We start from the raw sequence: 20,665 nt of genomic DNA on the forward strand, positions 1-20,665 counted from the left end.
ACAAGAACTTGGTTGGTAACAGTTTAGCTTATCCATCAGATACGTAGATTATTCAAACATTTAAATATGATGCATCCAATCTTAAACTTGATCCTGTCCTCCACTGCCAACCAATGGATTGATCGACAAAGTCCTGAGATTGGTGTAGACTTCTTAACCCCGAACACCAACTCGACATCTGCATTTTGTGCTTTTTGCAGCAGATTTATTTGTTTGGCAGGAGCACCAGCCAATAAGATGTTGCAATAGTCGCTCTGCCATATGCAACCCAAATTCTTTACCCTTGTAGTGTACTTCAAATCTGATCACAGAAAGAAAGGTGACGAAGGGGACCTATTCTCACCTATGAGGTGCTTTGGGCCAAACAGAATGGCCTTTTGTAGTGCAAAAAGTTTTGTTTTGACATCCGGACACAGACCGATCCTTAGTGTTTGGTTTAGGTAGGGAAATTCTTAGAGCAGAGAAGCCTCACCCCCCCCCCCCAACCAACCAACTAACTCCTTCTCGTTTAATAAAAGTTTTTAACCAAAAACGTGCCAATCTTGTGTCTGACTTTCATGTCTCCCTCCTCACATTTCCCAGATTTACACATGATCAAGAAGCAGTTTCACTTCTCAGCATCCTGACAGAACCAGAGGGAATGATTCCCTGGGCACAATCTGTCACAATTCAATTTCCCAGGGGGGAATTGTCTCACTTCCCCTGGATTCCACACACTTCAGAAACTTCAATAAGCATTAGAATTAGTCCCAGACCTTCCTCTTAGTCTGGTACACACCCCCGTTAGGTTTCCAATGATTTGTATCAACACAATTGGGTGCAGGTCCCAGACTCCCAATCCTTTTCTTCCAAGGGTCACACTTTCATGCTTTCTCAATGTTCAAACAGTTCCAAGGTTAGTTATTTGCTTCTTTAATACATTGGGTCCTCAACCTGCTGTCATCTGCCTCGTTTTCTCTTAACAAATGTCTCGGTGTCCCAGCTTCCCTGTTCGTGCTTACCAAGTTCCTAGAAGTCTGTTCTACCGCTACGCGCTGCACGCCACGAAGCGTCCCAGCATCCCAACTTGCCTCTATGGGCTCACCGGCTTCACTTAGCAGCTTTGGCGTCCTTTGCAGTCTTGGTTCTCCCAGCGAGTTGTTCCCTTGTCTCGCAGGCACCTTGTTGCTTCTCTGATTCCTGTGATGCCTCGGACTTCCTTTGGCAGCTTTGTCCGCTACCGGCATTCACACGGCCTTCGTCCCGCTTCAGAGTTTCCTCGATCCACGCTGCAGCTTGCTTCCATAGGTTTTCCCCGACTCGTGTCAGGTGTAGAGAGACTCCATCTTTTCCAATGCTTGGTGCTTTTGAATGTCCTGGCACCCATCAAATTCTCCCAATTAGAGCACGTATCTTGCTTCTCAGCGTCAGCAAATCGCAATAGTCCTCATCGTCTCAGTATTGTCAAACATTTTCAAATAAGTATATGAAAGAGTTTTGCTATTAGCCACGATTAGAGGTTATTGTCTAACATTACAATTTGCCATTGTGGAATTACGGGGGGTGTTGTCAGGTTCTAAGGGGTGTAAGGGAGGTACGATATCGCAAGTAGACACCGACACAATAGTTGTAAGTTTCAAAACCTTTATTGTTAGACTCAAAGGAGTTGGAAAAATTCCTGTGTGGTCCTATAACTAAGATGGGAGTAATCTCGAATAATAGAGGCCTATACTAACAAAAACCTAATGCCTGGCCTCACCCTAATAATGTGACATAGGGATATGTATCTAAAAAAAGGGAGAAAATAAAATCAGTGGTGAAACAAAATTGAATGGAAATATAAATCCGTATCAATTCTCATCCCCACGGTATATAGCACAGGGTTAGATGGAACACTTGATGAACACACTTTGGCTTGCGAACACAGTCGGCTTGCTCTGCCCTCCAGAGCCTTCTTGGCCTTTCAAGTCTGAGTTACAAGTTCAAGGGTTGAACCTCTCGGGTTTCCATCACCCAAGCCCAGGTCACCCTTTAAGCTTCTACACAGTTTCAACAAAAAGTTAAAAAGTATAGTATTTGGTCACAGTTCACAATAGGTTCCCCTCAATCGGGCTCAAACCTTTTCTCCATGGTGGGGTTCCCTTCCGCAAGATTACGTCACATTCCACACATGGGCTTCCCTCCATCGGGATTGAGCCACCTTTTATTATGATTTCGCTGTCGAAGACTTTCTAAACTGGTAGGATTTTTGCCCTCACCTGCACATGACCACTTCAACCCTCCTTTCTTTCTTTACTTCCACTTTACATATTTTCCTTCAGTTCCAATGTCTCTTGGAAAATGTACTTGCTACGAATAGACATCAACGTAAGGGTGTACCTCTGTTTTCTCAAGGGAAAATGTTTTGAAAAAGACATCAACTTGGGCTATTTTAGTCATGTTGCTGGGTCTCCTGAGCTGAAATCTCAAATCTGAAAATTAGTGTACCTTCCACTGGTCCTTGTTCGCAAGGGCCATCGTATAATACCCCATGTTCCTGGGAACTTGGGAGCTCCCCGGTGTGGTATAGTTTATTAGAATAAGAAAGGTGGGACTGTACAAGGCAATAATTAAATTACTTTAGTACAACATCATAGTGATGTGTGCAATTGAATAATGTGGCATGTATAAATAACGCCCTAAAGATTCAAAACTAGAAAAGTCAAATAAAGTTTTAATATTAGATATTGAAATATCATAAAATCAGCAATTTTTTGACATTAACAATAACGACACTTAATCCACCACAAATAATCAATTCCACATATTAACATTGAGAAGTTGCTCCTAAATGTACAACAATAAATCAGAAAAATCACATCAAATTAATTTAAGACAGTAAATGCAATACCCGAAAAACATTTTCAAAAGAAGTGAATAATTCAAATAGTTGTATATATTTTTTTGGGGGTGGGGGGTTTCTCCTTTCAGCCATGTCTACTCTCTCCTATCCTCCAATCTCCAAACAATAAAAATAAATTATATAACTATATTGGAAGCCTTGGCCTTATTTTGCCACTAATTATTAAACAAAAAATATTTCTGGAGGTTAACGGAAGAGATTATTAAGATTCAAAGCTATTCATTGATCGAGTGTTTGGCCCATTTTAGTGGAACATTGGTTGTCGGGGTTATTGTATAGCCAACGTGAGAGAAATATGTATAGGGGACCCATTTTATTAAATGTCTCAGAGTTGTCAACCTCAGATCAGAATTGTCCCCAATAAGACATCACGTTTCGGTGGTCTATGGGTGCTTGATTGCTGCCTTCAGTATGTACGTGGCGGTGTAAAGGTGTAATACATAATGTGTCTGAAGTCCTAGACACTCAACTAATTCAAAACACCTCTAGCTACTGGTGGTCAACGTACCCACCGGTGCTCTATCCCAATCCTTGAGCCCGGGTGGACATTAAAGAGGCACATACAGCTGCATTAGTCACGTCACAGGAAGTGTTCGGAAAAGACTCCTGCCTTTTAGTTAAAGTGGAGAACATATCTTGCTGTTCTGAAGTATGGTGTAGAGGGCATCAAAGCCCCATCTTGTACTTCTTTCTAGATCCTGTGGGGTGGTTCATAAAGGAAGATTGGATCATTATGTGCATGAGTGAACGAATCGGTCCGCCCATTTTGCTTACACTGATCTAAGTTTGCATTGTAATCGTGTATTTCCGTTGTAAACAAATGGCTTCCAGCCCTTATTTGGTAGTTGCAGCCCATATTGTATTCTATGGGCTAGTTGTTCCGATGTGTCTCAGGGGTTGTGTCACCATGGACGGGTGTCTTATATCCATACTGGTGTTCATGTATTAAATATTGCTGGGATGTCTTGCCCAGGTCTGTAGGTATTCATGTTAGTGATTGTTGGACATATATGAGTTGTGTCAATCTGGGGAAATACTAGCAAGGGTGTTGGGCATGCACTAATGATTCCTCAGGGGTCCCTGCTCCTATGTGCCGTCTTCTGTATTGTATTTGCTGCTGTTCACTGGCCTATGTGTACCCAGAGGCCACGTTCAGATGAGTCAGGGACTCGGGTGATAATGTCGGGGTCTATTATACTGTGGGCAGTGTCAGTTCATTATGTGACCAGCTAGAAGATCTGAGACCTCGATTATAATTATCTAAAAATCGATAAATCCAGCGAGACTCTCTTTCAAGTAAGCTTTTCTGGACGTCTGCTCCTCCCTTGACTTTCTCTACCACCCACCATAAGATATCGTTTGGTGTGTGGTTTGCTTCCAAATAGTGGCTTACAACGGAGGCTGTCGGGTTCTTACATCTTATTTTTGATCAGTGTTCAGATATCCGTGTGTTCACTTTACGCGTTGTTTGTCCTATATATATATATATCTTAGGCCACACAGCTGGTTTTACAGTTTGTAAGATCTCCAAGAGTGCATTGTTTGGTCCCCATCGTGAATGATTGCATTTTCACCGTAAATTGACATGCCACACAACTTCCACATGGATAATGTACTTGAAGTGTGTGTACGTTCCATAGACCATTGTTGGAAGTGTCCTGCCAATATAAGGAGTGTACTAAATGATGCCGAATATTTTTTGCCCGTTGGTACGCAATCTGTGGTATGGGTTCTTCGGACAAATTCATTCCGGTTAGCGGCCAATACTTCTGTATGATTTTCTTCACTTGGAACGTGTGGATACTGTGTGTAATGACACACGTCAGCCGATCACTGATGGCGGTAGTAAATTCCTGATCGGTTTGTAGCAGACTCCTCCGGTCCGTTTAACTGCCCTGTTTTTTCGCATGCCCCAATTGCTTTTTCGGGTAGACCCGTGCCCACTCACATGTGGACCGGGTATCCACAGATCTGAAGTAATGGGCCATGGATGCACAATTCCTACGTATATGTACACATTTTCTGTATGGCAAGTTTTCTTTGGTGTGGGTGGGGCGATTACTTACATGGTGGAGTAAGGTGTTGCGATTCGTTGTTTTTCGATATAAGTCGCATTGTAGTGTGCCTTCTCTGTGTCGGATGGTAAGGTCCAGGAAGTTGATCTCCGAGTTACTATACTCCATGGTAAATTGAATATGTTCACTGCAGGAATTGGTCCATTCCCAGAATCTTTGTAGCTCCTCTTTTGGACCTGCCCAGACAAATATCATATTGTCAATGTACCTGTACCAGCGTTTCATATATTTTCTCCACCTGTTCCAAGTTTGAAAAAATAAAGTCGCTTTCATATTTGGCCATATAAAGAATTGCAAGGCTAGGGGCAAAAGCCGCACCCATGGCTGTTCCCTTGGTGTGCAAGTATGTCAAATTGCTCTATACAACGAAATTCTTGCACAGTGCAATGGTCATTAGTTCCACAATAAAGGTCGTCGGGACCCTAGTCTGCATGGGGTCATTTGTAAGCCATTCCCTAATGCAGTCAATGGCTGCATCTTCTGGGATACTGGTGTACAAAAGACTTTATGTCCATGGTCACCAGCTCATGATGTTCAGGACTGAATTCCAGCCCTTCAAAGATCTTAATAGTGTAGGTGGTGTCACGCAAATACATGGTCATTCAGGTTCCAGGATTGACCCTCAGCCTGAGACAATTGGTCTCCCCGGTGGGTTGTGTGGATACTTGTGGATTTTTGGTAAAGCATAGAAGCATCGAGTGCTTCCTTGTGCCCTACTGATGAAATCTGCTTGCTTCTCCGAGATCCAATCGTGTTGTAGTGCATAGTTAATGGTATCTTGGATTTCCTGTTGTAGCTCCTTGGTGGGGCCTTTTCACAGGACTCTATAGCTTTCTCAGTCGCTAAGTAATTCCGCGAACAATCTGTTTGTATTGGGAGTCCGACATGATTACTATGCCACCCCCTTTGTCTGCTGGCTTCATTACGATCTTATTGTTTTGTAAGGAAATGAGTGTTTCTTTCATTCTTAGTTAAATTATGTTGGATCTTCATTTTTCTGGATTTCTATTTGTTCAAATCATTTAAAATATATCTTTCAAATGTGAGAAGATCACCCGGGACTTGACTGTCAGAGGGTGTGAAGGTCAAGGGTGTGTGTGTAATCCTGTGGCTTGTTCCCATTCTTCCATGATATGTACCTGAAAGAAAGTGCGTAATTTAACTGTGCGTAGAAAATGGCATACCTCCATTTCCAAGTCATACCAGTCTGTCTGTGTGGTCGGTACAAAGGATAGACCTTTGGTTGACACAGAGGTTCCAGCTTGTGAGAGTTCAATGGCAGCAACATTAAATACTGGTTTTGTTGCATGGTCATTATGTTGGTTCAATATCTCAGTCTCCTTCTACGTGGTCTTGGCCCAAACTTTCCTCCTCTTGGTTGCCCCCTACCCATTGCTGCCGACCCCATGGAGCTCCTCCCGGGCCTCCTCTGCTGAAAAAAGGAGCCAAATGGGGTGGGGGAAGTTGGGTTGAAAGGGTCCTTGTTGGTACCTGGATTGATCATCCGAAGAGGATCCACTACTTGAGCCGGAGAAGGGGACCCACCGCCTCTGTTTTTCTATCCCACTCTGTGTTGATGGACCCTGGGTTCCACCTCCATTTATTGTTGTAGCGTAGTCATCTGTGATGTACGGATAAATAGTTTCTAATTTAAACTCTTAATGTCCCTTTGCAATTTCTTGGTCTTTCTACTCAGTCTTGCGGATTTGAACTCCTCAAATTGCTATGTATGACTTACTTTCAGATCAATTGCTTCTAGATCAAGTCTTGCAAACCTTTCTTTCATGTGGTTACTCTCTTTTTCCCCGCTGCCTCTGCAGCTTTAAAACATTTCACAGAGACTTTCGATTGGGCAATCTCACTTTGCCGGAGCACTTTGCTACTTTGTATTTTGTATTCACAGTTCTTAACAATGGACTTACTTTCTCAGCACTCGCACAACCTTCATCCCTCCGATACTGTTGCAAGCATTTCAATTAAACACAGACCAGCTTTCTTTACTTACCTCAACTCACGGTTGTGTTAACATGCTTTCCGTCTTTCATGCCTTTGATGTAGGAGTCAAGGTTGTTACCGCTGCCACTTCTGCACCTCCCCAACTCTGCCGTTCATCCGAGAGGGTGGCTGGTAACCTTGTATCACTCGGAAGACTTTTTCTCCCTTCCAGCTGGGCTGTTGTGCGCAATCCACACGGCTCATTGGAAATAATGATCTGTCGCCAGGGATGGAGTCACTGTCTTCCTGCCCCTTTGGTTCAACCACTCAGTTTGTCACTTTCCTTCACCTGGTTCGCCATAGCCCTGACGGAACTGCTCCTTCTCATGCACCGAATTGCTCCAAGTGTGTCTCAGTGTTCCACCTTTTAACCATGTGGGGAGAGTTAATAGGTATTAGGTGTGCGTGATTAAAATGCCCAACAGTGACTGATGTCGCAAGAGGGACATGTCCAGTGTATTGCATGGGTGGTAATCCCTTCAGCCTTAGACCTCCTCGTCCTCAGCTCAGCATTTGTGTAGGAAAGAGGGTGTGGGGGGGATTTGGGAAGTGGGAATATCCTATAAAATAGGAATGTATAGGGTTATTGGGAAAGTGGCATACCGCGTCTCGCCATTGGGTGTCTCTTTCCCCACTCCCCGAGGACCACTCACCCAGGTGATCCTCCGCACTTATTCACCCCCAGGGTATGAATCCAAAAGGCAATGGCCATGCCCTGGTCCCCTGACTAAGGGATCCCCGGGGTCTAGGTAGTGAAACACCCTCTGGTTTTTCACAGGGGAAAAAAAAGGGGCGGGATACCATGTTCCACCTACCGAATCCATTTCATTCCCATGAGGGTCACCCCCCCTTATGTGGTACTCCCTCAGATAGCCGCTACCATGGTCAGGATCAGGTAGCTTCTGCATTTCCCATGTCCCATAGGGAGACTTTCCCAGGGAAAGGAGTGATGACATCGCTAGATTCACCACTGTAACATACATCATGCATCTAAAATACTTCTGTATTTCCAACAATTCTAACAGAGGCCACCACATGCATTCACTTTAAAGCTCACTACATTTCAACAGCCTCGCATCACAACTAAGCTCGAGTTGCCATTCACCTAAATATGCAACAGCCCAGCAAAAGCCACAATGGACGCTCCAAAGTCTGTGGCTGCGACCATTCTGCCTCAACCTAGCAACATCTGTGGCTGTGATAACTCAGTATAGAGCTCCAACCTCCAATAAAATTGACCCCTCAATACCTTAATGGTGCCTCAGCCCCCACAGTACCGGTACCCAAACGCTTGTAATAATAACAGCATCGTCATTGTGCCACCCAATCTTCTCCTGTGAACACACCACACAGAAAAGTATCTCACGTCCACCTTCTTCCAAGGCCGAACACCGCTCTCCATGGAAAATCAGACGCCAACCACTTGGACAGGCACAGGTCCCAATCTGCTCACTGTACTGTAGTGTATGGGCCAGCGACATTGTTATACATCATTTGCACTTCGAGTGCACAACCGGACGGAACCTGTCCAACGATCCCACATCCACTCTTCAGACACCCACCTGCCGTTGCCTTTCTCACTGCCTCCAGCCTCAACAAAGCCCTGGTGAGCTTGGAGCTTTCCTGCTCGTTGTCCAGACAGCCACTTGATGGGGACACTCCAAGAAAGAGCACCACACCTCCTGTGCCGCCAGAGGACAGAGCTCCTCCGTTGTATCCATGTCTCTGCTATGGAAGACCCCCACGGAGCCCCAGCTAGCAGAGTTCTCCTGCCTTGCCCAGCCCAGATGAACATGGATCCTCTGCCAAGATCACAGCTGACACACAAGACTCCTGTTAATTCTCCAGTAAATATCTTCTCTTTGCGCTTGCCTTACATCTGGCAAACTTCCTCAAGTCAGCACGGGGCCCCACATTCTCAGCTTTGTACTGGTACCAGCCTGGCCACATCTTAATGATTTCCTTAGCACAACACGCCTGTGCTCATGTCATGAACACTAACAGACACAATGCTGGGGTCTTACTCAGAGGCTGGCCACTAAAAATCCCTGATAGAGGGTACTTATCTTCAGGTTTTGGGAGGGACAGGGGGGGGGCAGTTGGTGTCCCTTCTTCAGGCTTTCCCCCAGAACAGTGCTGGTCCTTCTTAGCACAGTATAGGTTCTTTCAGCTCGTCACCATTGTTATAACGAAGTGCCTTGGTCACCGATGACTCTGAATCAGAGTCCCATGTACAAAAAGGAAACTTCTTTTCATGTTGCAGGTTACATAGATCAGGTCCATTAATACATGTTAGAGGGACCCAGAAATCAGAGGGGATAAACCCGGTAAAAAACGAAAATACAATAAAAGAAATCCCCTCCACTAAGGAATTTTACTATGAAACACATGTGGAGCTAATAAATAAACTCCAAGATCATTAGTCTAAAAAAATATATTACACATTTTATTCACAATAGCTCATTAAAAAAAGCTTGAAGATCATCCAACATCAAACATATATGCTAAAACATACAGAAAAAGTACAAAAACGTTGCCGCAGAAGATATAAAGTTAGAAAAAGCTTCACCTTAAATCAAAAAAATGATACCTCACCCAGTGGCAAAGTGCAAACCAAAAAATAACTAACAAAATTGTATTATTCATATACTAAAAAGTTGTTACAAAACTGGAATCAAGCAGAAGCAACTGCAAATTGATTACAGTCCATATACCCAATATGTTTCTGTTCACAACTAACTATGGAGCATTTTTCAGAGGATGATTTTCATTCTTCAATTATTAAATTGTGTATGACCATGTGTCCCATATTGAAAGTGTTAAACTACATAAACGTCCGCAAATCAAAAACTATTCTAATCATGATCTTGCAGTGTTTATAAATTACCTTAAACAATCAACTAATTGTTGCAAAACAATTTTGTACTTAATTGTTACCTGATAATCTATTGCACCCATCTCGGGCCGGTTAGCAAAGAAAGTGTCAATGTACACACGTAGGCCTCCTTCCTGCAGAGGAACCCAAGTATAAATTCCTCAGACACTGTCAGATTGCCACATACAACATGATTAAGCCATTAAATCTCCAATTACCGACCTCTTTAATGATAAATCCTCAAAAAGGAAGATTAGACAAGAAAGACATCCCATGCGTCTTATGCAGTCAATTTGTATAATCTATAACAAAATGTCAATCCCGTTTGTATAAAAGTGACATTCACACACACACACATACATACATACATACATACATACACAAATGTTGGGAATGCTAGCATACCAGTTTGGTGTCCATCCCTATACACAACAATGCAACCATAATCACCATTACGACTGTATCTTAACTGGACCCTGTTTGTATTGATGTTAGTGGATGCTCGGGTTTATTTAGGTGCAAGAAGAAGTCCTAAAGAATTAAATAGAATACCCAAATATACACAGCACAGAGCAAGATTTATGTGAATGCTGTGACAGAGCATGCATCTACTTTAATACTGACTTCGAGAAGCTTGATGATGAACATAAATGGACAGGTGTAGATCCCATTTCATGTGGGAACCATCCATATATGCACCTAAATGCGAACGTTCATGGGCCATCTATCAACAAATATGAATGAAAACACACACCATCAGTATTCATCCTCACACGGCAACTACCCAATTTGAACATCAGACACATATGTATAACTTCTATGCAATTACCGGTTGTTGACAACCTGATTATGTGCAGTGGGCGTGGAAACATACTGTGCGTCTGCCGCATGCGCAGAGCATTGTTATTATGTTTGAATGAAAGGACGCTTCACATCACGCATCACATGATTATGCATGGAGCATAATCTTGCCGAATGCGCTATATTTTACTGGAGAAAAGAAAACGCGACCATATTGAAATAGTGAGGCTGAAACATGTCTGGGGATGCTTGTGGTCTCGTGCAGAAGGGATGTGCCCTAGCAGTTCAGGTTGGGCTGCCCCTTTGAGGGTGGGACCAAGCCTGATTTGCATATGTTTTCCCCCTTTCTGTAATGGCTTGGCAGGTGAAGAACGATGGCCTGGACTGTTGCCCAGAGCAATTGGCTAAGATTAATTCTAAGCATTTCAGCCATCAACTCTTTATTTTTGCTAAGTCGCAACAGAAATCTCAATTTTTCTTTGCCTTTTTTTATCGTGTTTGTATGGAATGCACTTTCCAGGCACGGTCATAATCGTACTAATTAGCCATTAATGATAACGCTGCAAAACAGTGACGAATACCTGGCAAGTTGCAGTGCTTAGAAAATGCCCAATATATGTACAAGCAGCCAAAACTGTTAACTTTGTCAATGCTTGTTTAAAATGTGATCCGTGTTTATTGCACGTATACCCATCAACATGCCTTGGAGACAGGAACTTATTTTGTCATTAGTGCGTTGTAATAATTCTTTATCCAGAGTGTATCTTGTTGGCTATGTGTTTTTTCTGAAACTTCAATCTCAAATTACGGTTTTAAGGCTTTTAAAGCATTTAGAATTGAATGATATATATATTTTATAGGTACATAGTTGGGTCTATATGAAGTTAGTTGTACCTAATCTGGACTATTTTTGTATTTAGTCCTTTGGACGCTTATATGTTCCATATGGATTTCATTTTCATTGCATTTTAGATAGGACATTAGATTCCTATTTTGTATGTACTGTTTGTACTTGTGAAAGATTTTTTCAAACCGATGCACAATAAAAATGATGTTTTTACTTCTAGTTGTTTACGCGTTTTTCTATTCTCACTACTGAGACGGAGACGGCCTGTGGTATCTTTATGTTATGTTAACAGAACTTGTTAAAGTGCACGTACACCCCAAGGCATCTTGCCGCTGATAGCGTGATAGACAGTTTTAATGGAGGAGCTTAACTTTTAGAATAAAGTCGTTTTTAGTAGCCGTCAGAAAACGAGGTGATCAGCAGTTCCATGTAGCGCAAGGGGAAGGTCGTTCCAGGCTTTGGCGGCTGCCACCGAGAAGGCACGTCCTCCTGTTCGGGCAAGTCGGTAGCGAGGTACCGCTACCAAAAGAGACTAGTGGGAGCGGAGAGATCAATTTGGCACATAGCCCGGAAATTTGGTTTGAAGGTATTCCGGTCCAAGGCCATAGAAGGCTCGGAGCACCATACACATGGACTTGAAAGAAGTCCTGTTTGCTATGGGAAGCCAGTGCAATTTCTTAAGCAGTGGAGACACATGCGCTCCAAATGGAGGATGAAGAATAGCTCTGGCCGCCGCATTCTGGAGTAACTGTAGTCGCTTGATCAAGTAGCAGGGTTGAGTCAGGTAAAGTGAGTTGCAGTAGTCCAACACACCGAGGACCAAGACTGCAACCACCGGGGCCTGGCATGTAACAGGAATAAAAGTAAGAACTTTTCTTCTTAAGCGTGTGTCTTTAGCTTTGGCTTGTATGCTCTCGGTGCCGTGAGGGTATCCACACGCTCCCTGCCCAGAACCCAGTGAGGTCTGTTGCGCAGGAAACACAACCACCTCATCTGGACAAACTGGAGGAGACTTGATGCACTCATCCTTGGTCAAGGTATCAAAACATACAGTCAGCAGATCTCGGGCCACAAGTTCCTCAAAAAAACTGTTTATCATAAGTGACAAAAAGGGGATGTGCAGCTGCTGTAGCAATCAGGCCACTAACCAGGCAGCACTCCCCACACGTGCTGCAGCATGACCTGCAGAGACACCCCCCTCCTGCAGGGTGAAACACCCACAGATACCAAATACAATACACCTAACCCCCCCCCCCCCCAAAGTCAATGTCCTTACAAACGGCATTAATAGAAAAAAAGCACCTGCACGTACTGACAAAATAACGTTCCTTCTTGCCCGATTTCATATACAAGTACGACATGATTTAGTTGAAAGGTTAGAAGAAGCAAATGTCAAAGTGGGTCATTATCGGACAAGCACCAACTTTAGGCACTAAAGATAAGAAATGCACCACTCTGCTCCCCATCCCACCACCTCAACAACCGCAGACACGAATAAACGAAATGTGCCTCTGTCTACTAGGTAATCCAGTGGCATGCACCTGCACCCGCGCTAAAACCCACAAACCGAGAACGCCCTTCCATCCACAGGGCAATTTGACCACACTCTGCATCCAGGGGAAATGGGATTTCACCTCCGTCTACAGACATGAAATGCGCATCCACGCGCTGGCTGGGAACACCGTCAATGCGCCTCCTACCAACAGACAAGAAATACGGGAACATGCACATACACCCATAAGGGTATATTCCATAGGCAAAGAATGCAGGAAATGCACCTCCGCCCACTGGCTGGGAACGCGGTCAATGCACCTCCTCCAACAGACAAGGAAGAAGGGAAACGCACATACACCCAGAAGGGTTGTCCATGGGCACAGAATCCAGGAAATGCACCTTCACTCACTGAGAATACGGACAGTGCACCTCCTCCAACAGACAAGGAATACGAGAAACACACATACACCCAGAAGACCCATGGGCATGGAAGACAAGGAAAACGCACCTTCACCCACTATCTGGGAACGTGGTCAAAGCGCCTCCTCCAACAGAAAAGGAACACGGGATACGCACAGAAGGCTAATCCAGAGGCACGAAAGGCAGGAAACGCACCCGCGGCACCTCCACCCACTTGGCAACCTACCAACACTCCCTTTTCTCTTAAAATACACCTGCACGCACAGAGCAATGCAGAAGTTCCACTCCACCCACAGACGGTGGATAGAAAAGGCCTCTCTGCTCATGGGTCACATCACCATCAGTCAGCAGAGAATACAAAAAATGCCTAGCCGTCAACACAAGGCAAACCAACAAAAGAAACACGTGTTTGCTTATTGCGCCTTCAAGAATAATAATAGAAACGGGAAAGAAATGGCTTGAATAAAAAAAAATATTTTGCTGATAAATGGTGAGAGGGAAGGGAGTGGCCCGGCCGTGAGGTACAAACTGTGTAACGCAAAGGAAGCGAGCAGGGCATGCGCTAATACAGTACACGATAAGAAATGCAGCGGCGAAAGGGCCTGTGGTTAACAGAAACTACCCCCTAAATGAAAACGCGCCAGGAACAGCGAGCGCATCCATGAGAGAAGAGCGCTTGCGCACATAAAAAAGGGGAAGTGAAGAAGTGTGCGTGCGTGGGCGATACACGCAGTGGGGGGGGGGGGGGAGTGGGAAGTGAGCACAGCAAAGGAGAAGGCAGCCTACAAAAAGGGCCCTAGACTAAATGAAAACAGGGGAAGTTGGGACACAGAGCAAGATGGGCAGGTACTCGCTCTATGGCCCATAAAAGAGGGTCACACGACCGCTATAACATCAGTAAAAGCATGTACATCATTTTCTTACAGGGTGGTTGCAAAACCACTACTGACCTGTAATAAGAAAATGACAATACTACTGTTCTGTAATCCGTCATTTCGCTTCAGTTGGGAGGTCCTAAGGCCTCCTGCTCGAGCCAGCACACAGCAGAACTCCAGCTGCCACTGAAGCATGTAAAACCTTGACAACTTTTACCAATTCGAATGTTTTAGATGCATTTTATTAAACTGCTTATCCTATTGTTCTGTAACACATTGGAAACTGCATATTCTCCCTCTCTGCCCACATCGCTGATGTATCAAAAAAGTCAAACATCCTACTGCACCTCCTCAGAGGTATTCTTCCTTTCCTCTCATTCCCCCAGAAGCTCCCTGTCTCCCAAGCTCTGGTTCTCTCTAAATTGGACTATTGCAACAGCCTCTTTCTTAATCTACCTGCCTCTACTCTCCGCCCTTTACAACTTATCCAGAACAGGACTGCGAGATTTGTCCTTGGCCTCAAGCACTGGGATTGTATCTCTCCAGCTCTGAAATCTCTCCATTGGCTCCCAGTGGATGCAAGGATTAAATTCAAAACCCTCTGCATTGTCCACAGGGCTTTCTGGGGCCTGGGTCCAACATACCTTCAGCTATCCCTCCACAAATACCTCTCATCTCGAGCATCTGCTCCTCTAGCTCCCTCAGGGTCAGTCGTTTCTCAAAGAAACAAGCTGGGGGTAGATCTCTGTCTTCGGCTGGGGCCTCCCTCGAACAGCCTCCGTGCCACTCTAAAACTTGAAGAGAACCATCTCTGGTTCCAGAAGCACCTCAAAACCTTCCTCTTTGCTTCTGCCTTCTCCTCCCCTCTCCCCTGTTGATTCTACTCTCCCTCGGCACCATGCACCTGGCCACCCTCTGTCCTCCGGGCCGAGGTACCTGCTCATCTCGCCACCCTCACGCACTGCCTCCGATACAGACCCTTGCACTGGGATCTGTATCTGTACCATACAGCCCTCCCCTTTTCTTCCTGCACTTTCAGACCTACATGGCCTGCTGCCATAAACCCAGCACTTGCTGGCTGCACTCCCATTGTTTGTTGCCTTTTTATTTATTATTTTATTATTATTTTTGCTTTCGTTTTTTCCTTCTCGCTCCGCACTCTCCTTTTGTTCCCCCTTCCATGCACTTCTCCCCCTTCTCCCTCTACCCTGCACGTTCTCAATGTCACTGGGCCTAGTAAGATCGTTGTTTTTGTTCTCCCCTGTTCCCCTTCCCGCGCTCTGAAACACTTGTGTATGAGCGCGATAGAAATAAAATATCAATATTTATTTTTTTGCAATCCCATATCAGCAACTGCAAGATCTCTTACAATACATTAGAGAAGAGGTCAAATATTAAACGGGAGGCCAGTGTGTGGCCATATACGATAAGGAATAACAATCCCTCCTGTACGTAAAAAGGATATTGCAAGTCATCTCGTGCCGTGACGTTTTAAAGTAGCACCTTGGTGTCTTGCCAGATACTTAAAGCATACCATAGAGGGTACTTTATCCCATCTATTATCTTTATTACATGGTATCCCTACTTAATGCTGCAACAGTGAATCATAACGGGCATATTAGGTAGCACAGTTCTTTTGACGCCCATTATAGGTGTTTGGTAAATGTATTTTCCTGTGCACGCAGTGCTTTTAATGGACTGGTCCCAACTAGCCCAAAGTGCCTGCACTTCTCAATGCATAAAAGGGTACTGTTACTCTGCTATGTTGCGAGGTGAAAACATTTTTCATTTCACTTTACCACAACTTAAAGGACTAAGCTTCTGCAGGGTTTGATGGGGAAAGCGGCGCCCCCCCCCTCTCCACCACCCGCAGTGCCAGAACAAAAAGAGAGAAACAAGCATCTACTGCCTCTCACCACACTAGGCGCCGAACACTAACTGGGCTTCACCCGTTACCATTGGAGTAATTTGATGGAGCAGGGATTGATTTTGAAAGCCTTGCAAATGATGTTTCTTTGTTATTAGCAGTGGCTATACTAATGTGTAAATGTTTAAGTAATTGGAGTTGTGATGGAACATTTTAGACTGAAAACACACACACTCCCGCCTGAAGCTTAGTTTACAACTATTATCTGCTAGTTTGACGAGCAAAAAAAAAAATGACTCATGTAATATAGATATTCAAACTTTCTTAACACAATGCATAATAAACTGAAAGTTTGTGTGGAAGGATCTCCGATACACTGCTTTACCAAAGCGTGTGCTACTTGGCACATAATTTAATCTCGCTGGGCATTGACTGCAAACAACAGGGTGCGCCTAAAAGCGACCAGTACCCAAGATGCCGGCGAATGCGACACGCCGGAATGTCCGGTTTCGTAATCTGGCGAGTACCTGCACGTCTTTGTTTCCTAAAGTACTGCCTGCACGAAATCAGATAGAAGAGCGTGGCACAAACATTCATCTGTGTACTACCTGGCATGCAGCAGAGGCTAGTTGTGTGATGTTTCCGGTCGGAGCACAGCACTCTTCAAATTATTAACGAGCATATGATTTATGCAAGAGAAGAGAAAGCTTCCGATGGCCACGTTAGCTACATGCCCGTGAACCTGAGGCATTACGTTGTTTTGGAAGCTCGTTAGTCTGATTCTGAGGGAGATGGGTCCATGTATAAATAGCTCCTGTAGTGTGATGGAGCCAAAGAAACTAATGGTGGATTTTGAGAGGCGAGATCTACTGCGAGTCAAGCTCCCTGTTCTCAGTTCACACATGCAAACCGGTAGAAATCAATCTGATGTCGCTACTTCTCCCTTATCAGTAAAGAAAGGAAACGCCTCTCTCTGCCTGTCCATCAAGCTGTCAACCATGCCTTGTATGACGTAGGCTGTGCAGACTCACAGCACAGAGAAAGTAAACAAATGAGCAGATATCAAATGGGCTGACCTGTGCCTCAGATCAGCACCAATCACAGGAGTAACTGTTTTTTTCAAGTAAAAACAAAAAAATATATAAATAGCGCTCTTCTTGACACATACATTAAAGAAATTGAGCTCCTGTGTTTTTTTTAATGCATATTTTAATTTGAATACACAGGGAAAATGACACGGTGTAAATAATATTTTTGTCTGAAGGAAAAATATGCTTGAAAGACTAAAATGGCCACAAAATGTGTATGAATCCAGACACGTAGGCTTTTGATTTGTTCCGATGTTATAGCGCTTGGAGGTGTAGTGGAACCAAAGGGCTTGGGGGCTGAAGTATGAACGAGAAGTCTGGGACTGATAGATTCTAGATGGACCTTGAAAGAGGTGATGCCTTTGCAGCAGTGATAGAGCTGGCGATGGACGACTGATGGCTGGCAGGCCAATTCAGAAGGTTCATCCCATTGAGTCAGATTTGCACATACGCAGATGTCCAAAGATCTCTGTGTAACCTTTATGCATGTTCAAATTCAGGTAGGGTCCATTCACACTTGATTACATAAGTTATCATTTGCAATGAAGATTATATAAAAGCTCAAACTTCAGCCAGACCACTGGAGTCCACAAAAGAAACTACAGTTGAATATATAGGCTTCAGTATAATTTAGAGAAGAGACCCTTTTAGATGGACTAGACCAGCATAGGATAAAATGAAGTTACTGAATTTACATATATAAGCATTCAATTTACTAACGCCTTAACTGAGGAACGTTGTAAGCAAAAACTTTTGAAAAAAACATTATCCACCGTATTGGCATGCATGAAATTTGACATGGAGCATAGGGATTTTCTCTATTGGCTATGCTGAAGTCTAAAGCTGTGCCATTGATACTATACAGCAATGACTTTAGATCAGAATCTATTATGGACTGGTTTCAGATCTTTGAGGGGAGGATCTGGAAATCTATATTAAAAGCTTAGGTCAATCCACTTATGTACAAGCTTTACATACGGAATTGAATGATATGCACTTTGGCAATGTTGAAAAGAATAACGCTGTACATAACAATTAGATAGACCCCAGTTGATTACATGTTTGCATTCTTGGCTGTGGTCCGTTAGATGCCTGATAATCCAATCTTTGAAAATCGACGCATTCAATTTGCAGTCTATTGGGGCCAAATTACATTTGCTACAACCATTTTTAAGTTTAAAATTGCAATTCAAGAAAAGGGCACACATTTGAGATTGGCAACAGAGCCCTCATCACGTATGTCAACTGAAAACATTGGTGAATATGTCAATACAATTCCCCTGCACACAAAACTGTCATTAAATTCATTATTCCGTATACATTTATTTGTTCAGCTATTAGTCATCATATCCAAACACAAGCGTGAGAAGTGCAAAGTGGCAAGTGATTTGAGTGAATAGTGAGTGTAGTGACATATGAGGTATGTTCACAAAGGCATTGATTTGTGTAATGACCTCGTTAGAATGTCATCATTAGTATGCCATTATCAGTATGCAGCAGTTTATTTACAAGTTTGTTGTTAATGGTGTATGTATTACATACCAATTAAAATAACAGGATCATACAGCAGGAGAGACAACAATGCACCAGGGAAAGAGAAAAGGAAATGATTTGTTAGATGGTCCACTTGTGTTTCCTACAAGGAATACTTGAACAACACAGTTTTGGAATTGAGTTGACTGAACCGAAAGCAAGCACACAATAGATTTCCTGGATATCAGAATCACAACAAATGCAAATTGCATAGAAACCAGGACCTATAGGAAACCTACGGAAGTCAAATCTGTCTTATTCTCCACAAGAAGAAGGTCATAGAGAACATTACAAAAGGAGATTGTATCCAGGCAAAAAGGAATTGTAGCTCAAATACGACATACCAAGAAGAGTGCAACCCACTGAAAGGTTGTTTCTTCGAGGGAATATACAAAATGTCTAACATTAACGATGCTATAATTAAAGCCAATGCTAGCCCAAGGGTCAATCTACTCCAACCCAAAAAAGGGACACCCAAACACACACAGAGGACTGTATCAGATTTGCGACCAATATAATGAAGACCGCTATAAATAGCAGAGAATCCTTAAGAAGCACTGACATATCCTGGCAATTGCAGGGACATATAAAATTGGATCTCTGACAAACCTAAGCTATCATATTGCAGAGCACCCACCCTCAAACTCATGCTCAGTCCCTCATTTATGGCACCACAGGCACCCAAATCAACCAACTGGCTAAGCAAACCCTGGATTCCATAAATGCAGGACCTGTTCAATGTGTCCACATGCACTAACCACTGAGAATGTACAATTTGGCACAATATATAAGAAGAGTATTGAGCAATTCATAAATTGCAGATACAAATTTGTCACCTATGCAATCATATGTGTGTGGACTTAAGTATATTGGACGCTCACCAGGTATCCACCGGGACGCCACCCAGCCCTGGTTGGATGATTTGCACTCTCAAACCCTCTCCTGGTCCCTTGGTAACGCCTCTGGTTAAAGATGGGTCTTAATATTGTAAAAAGGTGGATTCTCCGACCTGCTCCTCGTGGCAGGGGCGCGTAATGTGGTGGGCGAGCAGCGACCAAGTTTCTTCACTGGTGCAAGCCCCCCCTGTGGGAATCCAGGCCTGCTGCGACTCCATAGGTTTGCCGCTTTACAGGCTTTATATGCAGTTCTTATGTTCCTCTTAGTTCGAATAATAATGTCTTGCTTCTTTCCTTTTAGGTATGGAAAGGTATTTTGGTGTTGTCATGCAGTTTGAAGGTGAGCATGGGCCGGTAGGCGAAAGCGCGGTGTGCGAGATGCTGTCCGGTGAGTAATGCGCGATGCTGATTCGCCTTTTATATTGCAGGTAGCGATGTTCCTCGCCGAGCGCCGTAATGTTCCAGCAATGATACTGACCAGGAGATGACTACCCAGGTAAGAATTGTATGGCTTTCTTCATTCGGGAGGAAACGTGAGTAAACGCTTACTAATGCTGTCTTTCTTTCTCCTCTTTCCAGGTTATGGTATTCCAGGATGCATGCGGTGCCGGATGATGCGAATTCGTACCTTCAGGTGAGTGGAACTGAAGTCAGCGATCAATTGAAGACAGGATACTGTTCCAGGTAAGTTTCTTAGTGTTCTTTCTCTCTCTGCAGGTCCTTGGTTTCAGGTAAGCTGGCATCAAAGAACTGGACACAGTGAGTGTTATGCTGCCCACAGCAGAATAACACAAAGCATGTTCTGCTGTTTGGGTGTGGTTTAAATAGTCTCAGATAAAAGTAGTCCAGGTAAAATAATTCCAGGCATGCCACACCCAAAGTAGTCCCAGGCCTGCCACACCCAAAAGACTAGCCCGCATAGTTCAGTTCCTTGCAACTGAGCTATGTGTGTGCCTCCATGTTGGCTGAACCTCCCCCCCACCCCCAAGTTAAATAGTCCCCCAAGTAAATAGTCCCA

The 20,665-nt window shown here is 43.9% G+C and overlaps 1 protein-coding gene across 2 annotated transcripts in view; it reads right to left on the minus strand.

Annotated features, from left to right (window-relative positions):
• SLC10A3 (solute carrier family 10 member 3) overlaps positions 1 to 20,665 on the minus strand; it is an 84,886-nt gene that overhangs the window by 56,065 nt on the left and 8,156 nt on the right. Inside the window, exon 1 of one of the 2 annotated variants that reach the window (XM_069645228.1) lies at positions 13,477 to 13,560. The exons of the other annotated variant lie outside the window; for it this stretch is intronic. The gene's annotated coding sequence lies outside the window, so the exon portion shown is untranslated. Of the gene's footprint in view, positions 1 to 13,476; positions 13,561 to 20,665 lie in introns of those variants that run through there. 2 annotated transcript variants of the gene reach the window in all.

Source organism: Ambystoma mexicanum, chromosome 2p, assembly GCF_040938575.1.
Source record: "Ambystoma mexicanum isolate Mex_15411 chromosome 2p, UKY_AmexF1_1, whole genome shotgun sequence".
Classification (NCBI taxonomy): domain Eukaryota; kingdom Metazoa; phylum Chordata; class Amphibia; order Caudata; family Ambystomatidae; genus Ambystoma; species Ambystoma mexicanum.